We start from the raw sequence: 17530 nt of genomic DNA, 5'->3' as shown, positions 1-17530 counted from the left end.
TGTCTAGAGGGAGGTGTTAGAAGAGGGGCTGAGGAGGGGTAGCTCACATGATCAGAGTGGGGCTACTGGAGGAGTGGGCACGGGGGGAGAGAAGGGCTGGTGGAGGGGGGCAGGTCTCAGGAAGGCTGAGGGGAGTGAGAAGGGCAGGAGTCAGGACAGCAGAGGAGGGTGAGGGGTTGGGGGGCAGCAGGCACCAGGGGAGCTGTTGGAGCAAGGGGAGTAGACATGGCAGCAGAGAGAAAAGGTAGAGGTTTATAAGATATTAATAATTTGGGTGATATATATTAATAACTTATTAGTGATTACTGTTATTCTTACTAGGAATTTATGCCATTAAAACACTTTTGAGGGGGGAGGGTGGCAAGTCCCTTTTTTGTCTGGCGAGTAGGGTTTTCCAGAATTTGTCGAGTCCTGCTATAGCTGCTAGGTCTTACCCCAGCCTCAGCCCTAGGGCAGGCTCTGCGCCTTAGGCCAGGATGTGCTGCCAAGCCCAGCCCTGGCCACCAGGCTTTGTACTGCTGGCTCTTTGCCCCCAGGCTGGCTCTGCTACCAGCCCCAGCACTGAGCTCCCTGCTCCTCTCCCCGATGGGGCTCTCTGGTCCTACAACATCCATGGTCCTGCTGGATCACAAATGTTATTGGACCAGAGAGTTTGGGACCACAGAGATTCAGCCTGTAGTATCTGGGATTGTGTACAAAATAACCCAGAATAGAACCAAATCAAGTTCTACAGCCAGGGAAAGCAGCCAACAGGGCAAAACAATACAACATCCAAAGAGGAGGCTTGCAGGGCCTGTGCCGCACCCTGACGACTTCTCACGTAGCCGCTCTGGAAGGCATTCTCCAGGAAGGTGTCCCACAGGCTTGCTCCCAGCTTTAGAGTGACCATTTGTCCCAAGATTAGGGGCTTTGTCTTACACATGCTATTACATCCCCCCTGGTTTTTCACACTTGCTACCTGGTCACCCTAGCTCCAGGCCAATACACATGAAACTGCAAGATGTAAGATCAGAAGGACACAGCTAACCCCAGGAACCTGAGAGGAGCAAATATGTAAAGCTGAGAACTCAAACTTGGCTTTTAAAATTCTCTCGCTTGCTCAGGCCTCTATCACTAAAGGCTTTACATATAATCAATCCACTGTTTTATGGGCCCCCAAAGTGGGCTGGGGCAGGCAGTCGGTAGCCTCTTCCCATTATGCCATGGAGCAGAGAGGTAATTGCGGACAGCAAGTACTGCCTTGTTTTCAAGAGAAGGTCACATGTGAATTACAATCATGTAGCTTGACACCCCCAGCCTCTGACATGAAGGACCCAGTGCATAAACAATTCCCTTGGGAACCAGTGGTTAAAAATCTTCCCATTTGACATGACAACTTGGTTTCCCAAAGTGGCTGGAGCCCTTTGTGCCTTGTTCATCTCTGTATTTAGTCTTGTTATATGGTAGTAGCAAGAATATGGTCACTGTGTCTAGTTCCCCAGGAGCTAGAGCTCACCTTTGCAAAGTTCTTGTGAGCTTTTTACAAGCTGTGGCTGCTTTCCCATTCTTCTACTTCTCCACCGGGTCTCTCTTCTGAGTCATGCCTGCCTGTGACTTGCACTTTCCTCTTGCCACGTGCTAAAACATCCATTTCCTATCCTTGATCTGTCCCACACTGGTTAGCCTCAGCTCCTACCAGACTCTCCATGCTATGTAACTGAGCTGTGGTTTGGATGATTTCTCTTATTTTCTTCATTTTTATACTCTCTCTAGATAATAATTAATCTAATCTGAAACTCATCTGACCCTAGTGAATTTACCATCTTCTGTGGCCTGAAGGGTTTTCCCAGCTGTTTCCAGCTTTACACGTAATAAAAACACTAATGACATATCTTTGCAGGATAGTAACTTTTCAGAGTGTAATGTCTTGGAATTTCACATTTTATTGTAATATTTTTCACTACATTTGTGGATTTATCACTTGCCAAATTTCCATTTTTTAAAGTGAAGTCAGTTTTGAGTCATATCAGCCCCTAAGCGATCCTGCAGTTAATACTGTGCTCTGGTTTCAGCCACACATAATGCAAAAATGTCGAGAGCCATACTCAGACATGCACATCACACTCCTTGGCTAGGACCTTCTGGACCAGGCTTTAACACAGCATGAATGAAAACAGTTGAGGTACAGTACAAAGAGAGGGTTACAAAAGAAGTACTGAGAGCCTTGTAATAGGAGGGGGATTTCAGTGACTAGTCCAGTACTGCTCTTTTGGTCACACAGGGCTCAGCCAGTCACTTCTGTTACTGGGAATATCAGTCATTGTTGTCACTTCTCCCTAGGAAAGGGGTTAAGTTAGCAATTAGGAAGTGCTAGGGATTGCTACAATCTTGTGCAGCCCTGTTTGTCTGGATAAAGTGTGAAATGGTGATAATAGGAAAGAAACTCACCAACAGTCTGACCCTCTATTGTCACCTTGACTGGGATCTGGTGAGAAAAGAACCTGTGGGATCTCAAGAGTATCCCCCTTGGGGCAGTCGGACAGCAGCTAGTTTTAGGCTTCCCAGTCTGAGCTTCTGAAACATTGTAAAAATATTGTGCTAGATTCATTTGATTAGGATGCAGATGAAAGGGCTATTCTAAAAGGCACAGTAAAGGCTTCATTCAAAGGGCAAGGCAGAAGAGACGTTCCACTAGATATGGAGGCGTGGGCAACTATCCAGGGCCCAGCAAGAGAAAGGGAGAGAAACCACACATCCAGGAGCAGCAGTGAAAGGGAACGTATGTCTGTGGTATGTAAGCTGAAGCTAGCGCTTGAGCAACCTGCAGACCCTGAGGTGATGCAGAGCACACTGAGTGGATTGGGATTGCCCCAATGCACACCCTCCTGCTAGGAAAGGTGACTGGCTGGTTACTGACCCAGAACAGCCCCTCCAGGTTATGGGAGGATGGTGATTGGACTGTGATTGCCCCAGAACACCCCACCCAGGCTATGGCGGAATTGTCATGCTTTATGAAAATTGGTGTATGAAGATGCTTTATGCAAAAAAGGCCACGTAACCTATTTTTTTAAAGTTACAATCTGCTGAATATTCTGTTTCTGTGCATGTATCTTTCTTGTATGTGAAGTTAGAAATATGGAGTGTGAATCTGATTGTAATTCTGAATGTGCTAATCAGGGCTATTGGGGTACTTCGGGAACATAATGGTTCAGTACTCACACCAACGACCTGTGAATAGTCGTGTTTTTCTGTAAGCCCAAACTGTGACTGATCCTAGAAAGACATGTGACTATTCCATCTGGTACTGGAAGCCATCTGGAATCTAGGTTTCAGAGAGGTAGCTGTGCTGGTCTATTTCAGGAAAAACAGCAAGGAGTCTGGTGGCACTTTAAACACTAACATTTATTGGGGTATTAGAACATAAGCGTTTGTGAACTATAATTATACTGACCATCCAATTCGGATTTTCCAGGACAGTCCTGATTTTTAATCTCCTGTCTGGGTGACCCAGAAGCCTGAGACTCCAAACACAGCTAGAAGCAGCTGTGTGCTGCTGTTTCCCCTCCCTCTCCCTGGGTTGGGAAGATAGCGCAAGCAGCGACACTTCCTGGAGGCTTTCCCAGTTGCTCAGAAATCCAGCCAATAAGACCAGTGGGAGGGGATGCCTGTTGGAAGTGCACGAAAGCAAGTAATTTGCAAGGGGGGGGGCGTTCAGGGATCTGGTGCGTGACTCATCTGAGCTGAGGGGGGTGCAGAGAACTGATGCGCTGCTCAGCTGGGCTGTGGGGATGGGGAGGGGTGCTGGGAACCGGCACGTGGCTCAGCTGAGCTGAGGGGGGTGCAGAGAACTGACGTGCTGTTCAGGTGGGCTGTGGGGATGGGGAGAGGTGCTGGGAACCGGCACATGGCTCAGCTGGGCTGGGGGGCGGGGGTGCGCAGGGAATCAATTTGCTGCTCAGCTGGGCTGGGGAGGGGTGCAAGGAACTGACATGCACTTCAGCTGGGCTGCGGGGGCGCAGGGAACCAGCGCGTGGCTCAGCTGAGCTGTGGGGGAGGGATGGCCAGGAGCCAGTGCAAGGCTTAGCTCAGCTGCCGGGGTGGGGGAGCCAGGAACTCCAGTGGGGGACAGCTTGAAATGACCTTCCCTGGTCCAGAAATATTCCTCATCTGTGCTATTCCGAAACATCTCTTGCTGTTCTTAGAATGAGGTTTACAGGAATAATGAGCCTGAAATAACGGGCTTACTGTGAAGACACAGGATAGCTATATTGGGATACTCCAGTATCCCAAAATAGCATTGTCGTGTAGACATCCCCTCAGTGATCAGTAATTTTTCACAGATACCATGGTGATGGGGGAGCACATAGATGCCTTAGTAGGTTAAAAGGAAAGAACAGAGCCACTCTGGATGGCTCAGGGAGCTGTCACTTCTAAGTCATCAATTTAAAGCTAACAAGGTCACGAGGCACTGAGTTGTTCTCTGAAGGTTATCTATAGAATGAGATGATGGGTCCCAGACCAGTTCCTAGTGGGTAACCTCCCTCATCCATTAAATTGTACAACCATCTTTGCAACCTTCAAAAAGGGACAACGAATTGACCAGTCCAGAGAGCTGTTAACAGAAGCCATAAAAATTAATGGGAAATATTTTAAAGTGGAAGGGAGAAATAGCAAGAGGTGACACCATAGAGGCATAGAGCAGTGGCAGAGGTGGGAGAACCATGAAAGACCAGGGCAAAAAGAAAAGTTAGGAAGGAAGGAAGGATGTTGTTGGGTTGGTCCTGCCTTGGGCAGGGGGCTGGACCTGATGACCTCCCGGGGTCTCTTCCAGCTCTAGGATTCTATGAAGCAGACAAATCAAAGTAGGGGAGGATGAAGATGTATTTAGAGCTGGTCAGCTGCAGATTATTACCTTGAGAAAGACCAGGCAAAGGCACCACTGGAGCTGGTCCAAGTCAGAATTCAAGGAGAGTGAGATTGTGGGGTTAGTTCCTTGCTCAGAAAGCTCAGTTTGAATGGAGAAAGGGAGATGGAGTGGAAAATGGAATAGGAATGGGGATATTTTTGTAAAGGTGGGGGAATCAGTAGGTCAAGAGTGGTCAACCTGTTAACAAATGTTAACGTCCCAAAATCATTGAAAATAATCTCAGTAGTTCGCAGGAGCTTATGATTTTTCTTATTTATAACATTTTTTTAATTCAGCAAGTATAAGCAAAGATGCTCTGTATTAGGAGAAATAAGACTTTGTCTGTTGTCTGGATGGGACAGTGTTGTCTGAAAATCAGCTGGTCAGATACTGGCTGCTTTAGACTTCTGCCTTTTTACAAATATATTAATATCGTCTGTTTGAAATGAATTTTCAATTGCACAGTGCAACATCTGGAATCAGGCACTCGCTCACAACGCATTCGACAAAGACGTGGAGGAAGAACTCCGGCAGCCACTTCACCCTGCTCCAAGAGTCCAGCCCCTGAGGGGTGGGGGCTGGGGTGTCAACATTCATCAGCACTATGGAGGCCTTGATCCCTGGGAGCAGGGAAAATGCACTCTGCATAGCCATTCACGGCACTGTACTGAGAAATGAAGATAAATAGAGAGTTCACTTAACCTCAGACCTGTTCATGTGCAGGCCAGAAGCCACTATCCACAGTCCTAATGTAAAGTATCTTCAGCATTCTTCAGTGCCACGTTGTCTCTTTCTGCAGGGTCTGAAGGTATGTGCTGTGTTCTTAAAGCTCCAGCTCTGCACATTCTCTGATTACATGTGAATCTCTAGATTTCGTGGTTGCAGAGAAAACTTCAAAATGTGACCTGAGTAAACACTTAAAACTCAGAAAATAAAAGGCAAATACAAAGACACCAAAAGTGATTTTTTAAAAAATCTCGTATTTTTAAGCCAATCTCATGATTTTTCAGGCTTGTCTCATGTTTTTTTGAGCTTCATTTACCCAAACTTGACACTCTGCCGTAAATGACCACTGTGAAGTGGCTCAGGAGGGCAGGCTGTGCTAGCCTCTCCATCTGGGATATCTGAACCAAATAAACGTGCACAGAGTTTTGGATAAAAAACAGCAAGCAAACGGTCTGGTAGCACTTTATAGACTAACAAAACATGTCGATAGGATCAGGAGCTTTCGTGGGCACAGCCCACTTCTTCAGATGATTTTGGATAGATTCTGTGGGTCAGTTTCCAAGAACAGAATTGCTTCAAGAGCATCATATGGAGCCCTTTGGGCTGAGCTGGGATTTGTACAGGAAGCAAACTTCACAGACCAGCTCAACACTTTGACTTGATAGTTCTAGCTAAAATTGGCCATTTTTAAAGGTCTAATAGCTCCCGGCTAACTGTCTGTGGCTGATACATGCATGTGGTTGCTAGGTGGCTATTTATTTATTTATTTCAATCTAAACCCAAATTTCAGGTATTTTTTTCTTCTAATCTCTCCCGTTAACAACAAACAAAATTTACAGTGGGAATGTATTTGAGGACCTACTCATCTAACAACTGTCAGCTCTACTATCTTCCATTCTGAACGGTCCCTAGGTGCTGTGCCGTGCCGTATCCACATCTACATACAGTAGTGCCCTCTAGTGGAACTTTGTTATAGTTGAGATTTCTGAGCACCCTTTAGAGCAGTGGTTCTCAAGGGGGGTCCACAGACAATGCCTTGCAGGTGGTCTGCGGCTCACGCTCAACCCTCATTAGTCCCCCTGCAGTGGGGAGCCCATGCTGCTGCTCCAGCTTCGCCCCACCCCCAAGAGGTTGGAGTGCCAGCACGAGCTTCCTGCTTGGTGGGGGAGGAGGGTGGAGGGGAGAAAACCCCAAGTCTTGCTGTGGGATCCAGCCCACAGGGTAAAAGTGCGCCCCTCCCCCTCCCTCAACTGGGGGAACAGATTCCCTCAGATGCACTGCCTGGATGCTTTCCCCCACTGCTCCCATTGGCCAGTTTCTGGCCAATGGGAGCAGCAGGAGGCTGTGGTACACTCGGTGCAAAGGCAGGTAAATGCCCCCCCTTCCCCTCATGCCCAGATCCCAACCCCGCATCACCACCACACACACTCTCATCACCTTCACCACACACACCAAAACTACGCACCCCCAGCCCACTCCTGCACCCTCCCCCTGGGCCAGACACCCTATACCCACCCTGTTCCTGCACTCTACCTCCCACCCAGGCCTTGCACCCTCACCCCCTCATACACCCCACCTCCTGCCCAGATCCTGCACCTTCATCCCACTCACTGGCAGCCCATCCCGCAACCCCTCATTTGGGTCCCACCCCAGAGCTTGGGAAGGGTCTAAAAATCCACTAACCCCAGAACCGCAGAAGAGTTAATCTGGCCTATGGGAAGCCCTGAACCTCAGTCCTCCTCCTCCCACATGGGGCTGGAGCTCCAAGGAAGTGAGGTGTCTAAGTTGGGAGACACATCAGTGAGGGTTGGGGGGTTTGGAGGGTTTTTTTTTTTTTTTTTTTTTTGCTTTGCACTTGTGTGGTCCCCAACTGCTTTTTCTGTGGGTCAATGGCCCTTGATCCAAAAAAGGTTCCCCACCCCTACTGTAAAGACAATGTTGAAACTTTTTGTGTTGGACATAAATTAATATTTTACTTTATTTAAAATAAACTTTAGTAAACTAACACGAGAAAGTTAAAGAGCTTAATCTGTTCAATACTTTCAATTACTGTTTCCTTCCTTACTGGTTCAATTAAACCATTCTTCTTAGCTACTGCACTAGCAAAATGGCTTGGGCTTAATTCTGTAATTAACGGAGAGTTTCTATTAGCGGCTGGTGGTCCGTGGAAAAGTTTGCATTGAGGCAGGTGGGCCACGGCCCAAAAAGTTTGAGAACCACTGCTTTCGAGGGTTTACAAGTATGAAATACGGTTTTTACTCAGTGTTTTGGAAGGCTCGTGAGCTCTTCTCACATGGGCAGTGGGTAATGTAGGCAGGGGAAGGCATTGCCTCCCCAAAACTGCCTACGCTGCTTGGCCACTTGGAAGGACTGGGGCTGCAGTGTGGCAGCCTGGCTCCCCAGCAGACAGGAAGGATCAGTATTGAGGGCTGGGATTGGGCGGGGCTTGGCTGGGGGTGAGAGGTTGATGAAGTGGTGTCGTCTGGGGAAGGGGTGTGGCTTTGGGAAGAAGGGACAGTGCTTGGGCTTGCCTTCCCCTGCTGGGTCCTCACCCACTGCCGATGCCTGCTTACCTCCCCTCCCCACCCCACAGCCAGTGTGTGTTTCTGATAGGGGCCTGCCTGGTTGATGGGAAATGTTCTTGAGCTAAAACTTCCTATTATTGTTATTATTTATTAGATTATTTATTCATACATAAATAAATTGCCCAGGGAGGTTGTAGAATCTTCATCTCTGGAGATATTTCAGAGTAGGTTAGAGAAATGTCTATCAGGGATGCTCTAGACAGTATTTGGTCCTGCCATGATGGCAGGGGACTGGACTCGATGACTCTCGAGGTCCCTTCCAGTCCTAGTGTTCTATTATTCTATGATCCCTAATCCAAACAGGTTTGGTGCATGGATTGGTTCCTGAGTTAGAGTTATTATGGTGCGGTGTATAGTTGCTGGTGCAGTGTATAGTTATACTGTACCATAATAACTCTAACTCTGGAACCAATCCTTGCAACAAACCTTGGTGCCAACTCTGCCCACATATATACACCAGCAACACCATCACAGGACCTAACCAGATCAGCCATACTGTCACTGGTTCATTCTCCTGCACATCTACTAACGTAATATATGTCATCATGTGCCAACAATGCCTCACTGCTATATACATCGGCCAAACTGGACAGTCCCTACATAAAAGAATCAATGGACACAAATCTGATATTAGGAATGGCAACATACAAAAACCTGTAGGGGAACACTTCAGTCTCCCTGGACACACAATTGCAGATCTAAAGGTAGCCATCCTGCAGCAAAAAAACTTCAGGACCAGACTTCAAAGAGAAACTGCTGAGCTACCGTTCATCTGCAAGTTTGACACGATCAACTCAGGATTAAACAAAGACTGTGAATGGTTTGCTAACTACAAAAGCAGCTTCTCCTCTCTTGGTGTTCACACCTCCAGATCAGCTACTAGAAGTGGACCTCATCCTCCCTGATTGGATTCACCTCGTTATCTCTAGCCTGATTCTGGCCTGCATATTTATACCTGCCTCTGGAAATTTCCACTACATGCATCTGACGAAGTGGGTCTTTGCCCATGAAAGCTTATGCTCCAACACTTCAGTTAGTCTATAAGGTGCCACATGACTCCTTGCCGCTTTTCCAGCACAAGAAAGCGCTGCGCAAAACACGGCACCTACAAAACTCTCCTCAGCCTGATTCAAGAGGAGTAACTGGCTCACGCTAACACTTCACAGAGTGGCCCCCACTCGCCTACACCACTATCCCCAAGGTCTGACCATGATAGTGGGCATAGTAGTGGGCTCTCAACAGGCCACTCCTCTGCTTTTCTATCACTAGCTTCCTGGCATTCATACAGGGACCACTCCCTTCAACAACATCCCATTTGGCCCAGCCAACCATGGATGTACCCCCCACATCAGCTCCCGCCTCAGTGGAAGCCCCTGGGATACCCAGTAAGGGTAGCGTCTTCCAATATCTACTATTCAAGGTACACAGCCTCTACATCCCAGAAACACCACAGCTCTAGGCACTCACCCACAATCTCTGTACACTCCTCACCTGCTCATCTGCCCTCAGTAATTTCTCAAGCGGGTTCTAGTGAGCATGACAACTTACTGCTTTACTCTCAGATTAAGAGAGTTTCTCACATGAACCCAGATCCAGGCAGAAAGAAGAAGTATTCCAGATCTTACCTCCTCCTCCAGAAGATGACCTGAAACATTTTCAGGAACTTTTCAAACGGGTAGCACAATCACAAGACATTACACTACAAATACTCAGCATATTACAACCCTCCGCATCCTTCAGATGCTTTGTGGCAAAATCTAGCCTCTGTTCCACCCACAAACTGCAGAGTGGACAGAAAATATTTCGTCCCTGCAAAGGACATGGACTTTCTATTTGCCCACCCACTGCCAAATTCATTGGTGGTGGACTCTGTAAAACACAATTTGAATCTATGCCCTTTGACAAAGAACACAAATGGCTAGACACCTCGGGCCGCAAAGTGTACTCTTTGGCCACACTTCAGGGCCGTATATCTAATTATACAGCACTGTTGGCTAATTACAATCATGCCAATTATGCCAAATTACAAGATTTGCTACAGGACCTCCCTGAAAACAAGCGACCTCACCTCTAAGGTGGGTTTATCAATAGCTAAAACAGCTCTTCAGGCCACTGTGGCTGTCGCAGACACCGCAGCCACAGCCACAGCCACAGCCACAACCAGAGTAATGTGCAGGGTCTCGTGGCTGCAGTCATCAGAGGTCCCAAAGGAATTACACGCAAGGGTGGAGGATCTCCCCTTTGACAGGAAACAATTGTTTACTAATAATACAGATGAGATCCTATACTCTACGAAGGACTCTTGTATGTCACTACGGACCTTGGGAATGTACACCCCTCCCAATAAGAAGCGTAAATACACTCCCTACCAAAAATTGAGGGATTATAATTACAGCTATTACAGGCAGCAGCAGGGGCCATATGATAACAGGCCCAAGCAATGCCCTAATAGGAGGAATCAGCAAAACCAGTCCTCCACAAATCAGTCCACCTCTAACAAGCAGCAAATTTCAAGTTTTGGTCGGGGGTCTGAGCGACCACCCCATAAGTCCAGTGTCACCTTCAGTTACTGCCTGAGACCTTTTTACCAACAGTGGGCCCAAGTTACCACAGACAAATGGGTCCTAGAAATTATCAGATCGGGTTATAGAGTCCCCTTTACTTCCATGCCCCCTACCCAACCTCCTACCCTCTCTCTCTTCAGGGACCCCCTCACGAGCCCCTGTTACGGGCAGAAGTGTAAAAGCAATAGATCATTATCGGTACAGAGTCCTCCCCTTTGGCCTTTCTGCGGCCCCTCGAGTATTTTCAAAGACCCTAGCCATAGTCACAGCCTTTCTCAGAATACAAAACGTCATTATCTTCCCTTACCTAGATTGGCTAATCAAAGGCCCTGCCTATCAGCAAGCTACTATCATGACAACTATTACCAGAGAATGTTTTCCCCGACTTGGCAAAAGATAGAGTTCATTGGCGCATTGCTAGACTCAGTCACAGCAAGAGCCTACCTCCCGCCACAAAGATTCAAGGCAATCGGTGACCTCGTTCACTAGGTCAGACAGGCCCCCTTCTCCATGGTCCGGATGTACCTTCAATTACTGGGCATATGGTGGCCATGATGTTTGTGATCTCGTTTGCAAGGCTGCACTTGCGTTGCCTACAACATTGTCTCGCAATCAACTATATACCAAACTGACAGAGCCTTGCAAAGCACCTCTCGCTTCCTCCACCAGTGCTGCAGTCCCTCGAATGGTGGACATCTCTGAACAACCTTCTCATCGGTATACCCTTCCACCGACCAGACTTTTCAGTTAGTACAACAGATGCATCACTCATGGGCTGGGGAGCCCACTGTGTTGCAGCATCAATACTGGGTACATGGGCCCAACATGAGAGAAACTTTCACATTCAATATCCTAGCGCTCAGGGCCATTCGCAGGGCTTGCGCCCAGTTCCTTCCCCGATAAAGGGCAGAACTATCTGTGTCCTCATGGACAACACACCGTCCATGTGTTATGTCAACTGGCAGGGGGGTGCTTGATCACACTGTCTACGTGCCGAGGCAGTCAGATTCTGGAACTGGTGAATCAGAAACCAGATAACCCCAACAGCCATTGTACGTACCAGGACAACAGAATGTGAGAGCTGACAAACTGAGCAGACGTTTCTCAGATCAGCACAACTGGGAGTTCAATACAATGTCTTCCTTTCCATCTTCCACAAATTGGGCTTTCCAACTATAGACCTCTTTGCAACACCTCATAACTGCAAATACCACAGATTTTTGCCATGGGGTAGGACTAGGCAAGAGATCAGAAGGGGACACCTTCACCATCCGCTAGACAGCTGCCATACATTATTCCGTTTCACCAATCCCGCTTATTGCCAGAGTGAACAAGATCCGATCCAATCAGGCCACAGTAATCTTAATAGACCCAGCCTGGCTGAGACAACCCCGGTTCCCTTATCTACACTACCTGTTGATATATCAACCTATCCCTCTCCTGGCGCTGCCGAATCTCCTCACACGGCACTACGGCAGTATATGTCACCTCACTATCAAAACCATGAAACTCACGACGTGGTTTCTCCCTAGTTCCAGAATGAAGAACTCACCTGTTTTAAACAAGTTCTTTCAAACAGTCGGCGTCCCTCCATGAGAAGCACCTATCAAAACAAGTGGACATGTTTTCAACAATGGTGCATGATGCGTAATTTGCATCCCACCACAGTCCCTGTACCTACATTATTTGACCACCTCATGGACCTTAGCAACATGGGCCTCTACATCAGCTCCGTCTGGGTCCACCTGGTGACGATCATGGCCTTCCATGATCGAGTAGATGGCTTTTCTTTCTTCGCACATCCCATGGTGAAGTGTTTTCTCATAGGTTTACAGAAAATGCCTTCAAACCTCCGCCCCCCCCCCCCGCCTCCCTCCTCTGGGTGGGACCTGAATTTGGTCCTTGACACACCAGGCCACCCTTTGAGCCATTAGCCACTACGCCACCACAATACCTGTCTATGAAGGTGACATTCATAGGAGCAATAAGATCAGCAAGAAGGGTAGGAGAAATCGCGGCCCTCATGGCAGACCCTCCTTTCACTACATTTATAGGGATAAAGTCATACTCAAATTTCACCCTAAGTTCCTCCCTAAGGTTATATCCAACTTTCACGTAAATGAACCCATTTACTTACCTGCTTATTTCCCTAAACCTCTCGGCTCCCCCAAGGAGGCTATATTACATAGGCTGGATGCAAGGTGGGCAATTTTGTTCTACCTTGATAGAACCAGAGCAACCAGGAAATTGGACAGACTTTTTGTGGCATGGTCAGGTCCATGCACAGGAACAGCAGTTTCTGCACAGCGCCTAGCCAAGTGGATTGCAGGCTGCATACGTACCGTTTATGAACTTAGGGGAAGACAGCCACCACAGCCCATCAGGGCTCACTCCACACGTACGATGGGCACTACAACGGCCTTCCTGAACAATGTACCATTGGTGGACATCTGTAGAGCAGCCACATGATCCTCACACCAGACTTTCGCACAGCACTACACCCTACACAGGGTGCCAATACCCTCCACACCTCGAGCAGATGTGGTCCTTCCTCCTTCCACTTAGAGAGACTCCAATGCCCACCTCCATCAGGCAGGTACTGCAATGGAGTCACCTGAGTGGAGCACCCACAGGGACACAACTCGATAAAGAAGAAGTTACTCACCCTGTGCAGTAGCGTTGGTTCTTCGAGATGTGTCCCCCTGTGGGTGCTCCACTACCCTCCCATCCTTCCCTCTGCTTGGAGTCTACAGGGACTTCAGGTAGAAAAGGAACAGACGGGCACGCACGCATTCCACAGGCTCCAGGGCGGGCCACTGAGTGTGAGGGGCACTGCTCGCAAAAATCTCCGATCCCCGGTGCAGGCACACACTGAGACCTGAGTGGAGCACCCACAGTGACACACAGCTCGAAAAACCATTGTTACTGCGCAGGGTGAGTAACTTCTTCCTAATAGGCCTGGAAAAACAAAGAGCTGTTTTGTTTAAGCAAAAGAACTTTTCTAATCAAAAGCAATGGCAATGATTAGCGGCATCTCTGGCCAGAGCCACATACAAAGTGTGTATATGTGCACACAATTGCAACTCACCATTCCTACTGAGTACACCCCACCACACCTGGGTATACATGCACACGATTGCAAGTCACACAGCACATCTGTTCAGTATCCTGCAACCCATACCTCCCTACTCTCACATGCACAATCCATCACTCTGGGATGCTCAGCCTCTGTATTTGTACCTGTCATGTGCACCTCCGTGCCCTGCATTCTACCACACAACTTCTTTCTATCTCACATTCTCCCGCGTCCCTCACACACACACTTTGACCCACCCTGTAGAGTTTCCTGTGAAACAAAAATGTGTGAATCTTCAAGCAACAGGTGTTTGTATGCAGGGCATTACTAGGAAAGGTCAAAGATCAGACAGTGAATTGTTCCAAGGCACAAGTTTTAGAAGTAAAGGTTTGTAGATTCCTGTCAATGATTTCTATTCTGATGCATTGAAGCATTGTGAGGTGCAGCTCAGCTCTTTCTTGGCCATAATTACTGAATCGTTTAAAAACATTCCACTGAAAAGACAGATCAATACTTCTTTCTTCCATGTCCATGTGTTTTACTTTTAAAACATTTGTATCCACAAGACCATTTTCCTAACAATTCAATGCAGGTTATTTCTGAGGCAAAATAGCCCCTTTCAATATTTCTGTAGTTTCAAAAATGTTACAGATAACAGCTATATGTGGTTGAATAAGAGACCTCACCATGTTGGTGTCCTGCATACTCTCATCCATGTCTGACTGTTTCACATCTTTCTGTCCTCACTGGCTGGTCCCCAGCATTCATCTGTTTACATTAAATATGGCCTCTTTCATGCCCTATCTTCATTCTGCGGACAACCGTTGAAATGAGTGTAAAACGTTCTAAGGTTTTGAGGCTTGCAGGGAGGCAGGCTGAAGGTTGTTGGAGCGTTATGGGAGAGGGGTCCCTAAATCTATACCTAACACTAACCCTGCATGTGATAAGAACCCGCATACAAAGAAGTTAAATGGAAAAAGTCTCTTTCAAAATATTGCAGCTTTTCTCCTCTCCAAATCTACAACTTGTTAGTTACACAGTCACTTAGGATTCTCCTTACAAGCTGCTCAAACCTACCTGATGTTAAAGGTGAAAGCAAGGCCTACACATACAGTGAGCATTGGGGGTAATCAATGGTCAAACCTAAGTTACATGAACCTAAGCAAAACATAAGCCTGTACTCTCTGTAAGTCCCCAGACCAGCTAAAACTATCAGTCACGGCAGACACAAAACATCAGTTTTAAACATTATCACTCGGCTTTTATAACCCAACACATTATCAGTTTAATGATTTTACAAGTTGCCAGAAATATTTGGGTTTGTATATTACAGAGTGAATGTTTGTTTCCTCTAGAAGGACATTTTGTAATGCAGAGAGTTGGATATTATGTGACTAGGATTGAAATAGCTTTGGATACATCTTTTCTAATAGCTTTCTCAATGTATCCCATTAGCAGGAAAGGTGCACTTAAAACTGAGCACCATTTCATTTTGATTAATTGAAAGTCTTTGTGATAACATCAGATTCATATTTCTCTTACAGTCAGAGGGACTCACCAGCGAAATAATTTACCAGTGATCATGGTGGAATCTCCATTATTGACAATTTTAAAATCAAAATGGTATGTCTTTCTAAAAGCTGTGCTCTGAGAATAATTTTGGGGAAGTTCTTAGGCATGTGTTATACAGAAGGTCACACTGGATGATCACAACAAGCCACTTTTGCCTTGAATTCTATGGACAGTTGTCTACAGAAACAATCTGTAGATAGCTCAGGCAGTAACTGAGGAAAGATGGAAGTGGCATGTATTTCATGCTTTATTTGGGTGTCTTCCGGCATTTTGGGAGTTTTGGAAACACCTCTTTCTGTCTCCTTTCCCAGGAGCTCAGTTTGTGTTGTTTGAGGTCCAACCACTGTATCTGTGGAACAAAATCTACAGCAAATGATCATTAATTGGAAACTAATTCCACAAATCGGCAGAATTATATTTGAAGAAAACCAGGTAGCAGGCTCTGCACCCTCAGTATCTACTATGCAATTTCCAGAGTTTTGTTGCCTTCTTGGAACTTCTTCTTAGAGTAACCCAGACCTCGTGATATAGTAACAGACCCATTCAGTTTGTCCCGGGCTGGAATCAGACACTCCAAGGTGGAGGAGATCTGATGATCCAGACTGTCAGGACACGACTAACTAGAAAGGTATTCTGAGAAATTCATCAGATCTGTACTGTAAATTCAGCAGCCCGGATTCAGGAAGCCCCGTGCAATGAACCAACCAACCCTGTGCGCCGATACCACGGATCTCCCCGCACAGCGCAGGGAAATCCCCACGAGAATCACGTCGCTGAGCTGACGGGAAGCCACACTTGCAATGCGCACAGCATAGCAGAGCCCACGGGACCAGACTAGACCAGCCACACGTCACTGTGCATCACGCAGCACAGCTCCAGCCTCCTTCTCACCTGCCGCGGGGTCGGCAACCTCTGGCTTGCGGGCGATCCAGCGGCAGCGCTCCCTCCTCCCCCGCCGGTAAGCGGCCGCTGGGCTCGCGGGGGGACGGGCACAGCTGAGCGACGTCTGCGGGGGATCGACTGGGACTGGGGTGCGGCTGCTGACCGGTAGCGGGTGCTGCCGGGGTTTTAGGAACATGTGCTCTGGGGAGGGGCCCTGGTTGGCGAGGGGGGGCGGGCTTGCTTACCTCACGAGGCGGAGGTGGCGAGCGCAGCCCCTAGCCATCACTAACAGGTAACTTCAAGGTGAAGGCGAGTGAGGTCTCGCGGCCTGCGGGCGCAAGGCGCTGGAGGAAATGCAGAGAGCCCGGTTTATAGGCGCCTCCCTCTGCTCTCAGGTCCCTCACCAGCTTTGACTCTTTCCCATCTGACACGAGCATGTGCAGCTGCCACCTGCCTTGGCTTGGAGATGGCCCTGCCTGTCTCTCCCGGGGCGGAGTGCTAAGCACAGCCCTGCTGTCTGGACATGGCAGTTGGGTGCTTTTGCTGTAGTGAATGAGAAACGGTTAAAAAGAGCCGAATCGCTCTCATTTCCCACTCTAGGGTTCTGCCTTACCCGGAGAGCCACGACGTCTGCGCCCCTGCCTGGCCCCGTTGCTGATAGGATAGATGCCAGAGGAGGGCAGAGGTCTCACTTCTAGCAAAGAACCAATCAGGGATTGTGCAAGGCAGCACAGCCCTGAGTCTTTCTCTGGAGGCGGAGCTATTGCACCGACTCTCATGGAATTGTTATTTCTTGCCATGTTACAAGTCACCACTATCCCTTATGTAAGTAAATGAGCCCTTGCTCTCTCCTTTGCTTGGCCCCACTGGGTTTGACCCAGGCAATTCCAGCTCACATGGCCTCCCTTCGGCTCCTCCCTGGCCTCCTGACCCCCTCATTGACCTGCCCACCCTGTCAGTCAGGCTGATCTGGAGCATTGGACTCTACCCGTTGCTTCTGGGCACTGTCAGTCTCAGCATCCTGATTTCTCATCCACTCTTCCCCTTCCTGTTGCGACTGGGGCTAGCCAGCCAACCCCCTGTGCTGACTGAATTTTAGTAAGGGTCCAACAGTTCACTACAGTCAGAGCTGTGATTTCAGCTCCCGCCTGCTCTAATCCAGCACAGTTACACGAGCAGTGAAGCCACAGCAGCTTTGGCTAGCAATGCAGGTACTCACCCCGTGTTCTGGGCAGTCTTA

At 48.0% G+C, this 17530-nt stretch overlaps 1 long non-coding RNA gene across 2 annotated transcripts in view; it reads left to right on the top strand.

The window, feature by feature from the left end:
• Positions 1 to 16731: 16731 nt before the first annotated feature.
• The window catches only part of LOC112545097 (uncharacterized), a 93880-nt gene continuing 93081 nt past the window's right edge, over positions 16732 to 17530 (top strand). For both annotated transcript variants that reach the window (XR_012897925.2, XR_016347991.1), the window contains exon 1: positions 16732 to 17115. This is a non-coding gene — a long non-coding RNA (uncharacterized LOC112545097). The remainder of the gene's footprint in view (positions 17116 to 17530) is intronic.

This window comes from Pelodiscus sinensis, chromosome 27, assembly GCF_052426305.1.
Source record: "Pelodiscus sinensis isolate ZL-2025 chromosome 27, ASM5242630v1, whole genome shotgun sequence".
Taxonomy (NCBI): domain Eukaryota; kingdom Metazoa; phylum Chordata; order Testudines; family Trionychidae; genus Pelodiscus; species Pelodiscus sinensis.
This window is presented reverse-complemented; position numbering and strand designations above follow the sequence as displayed.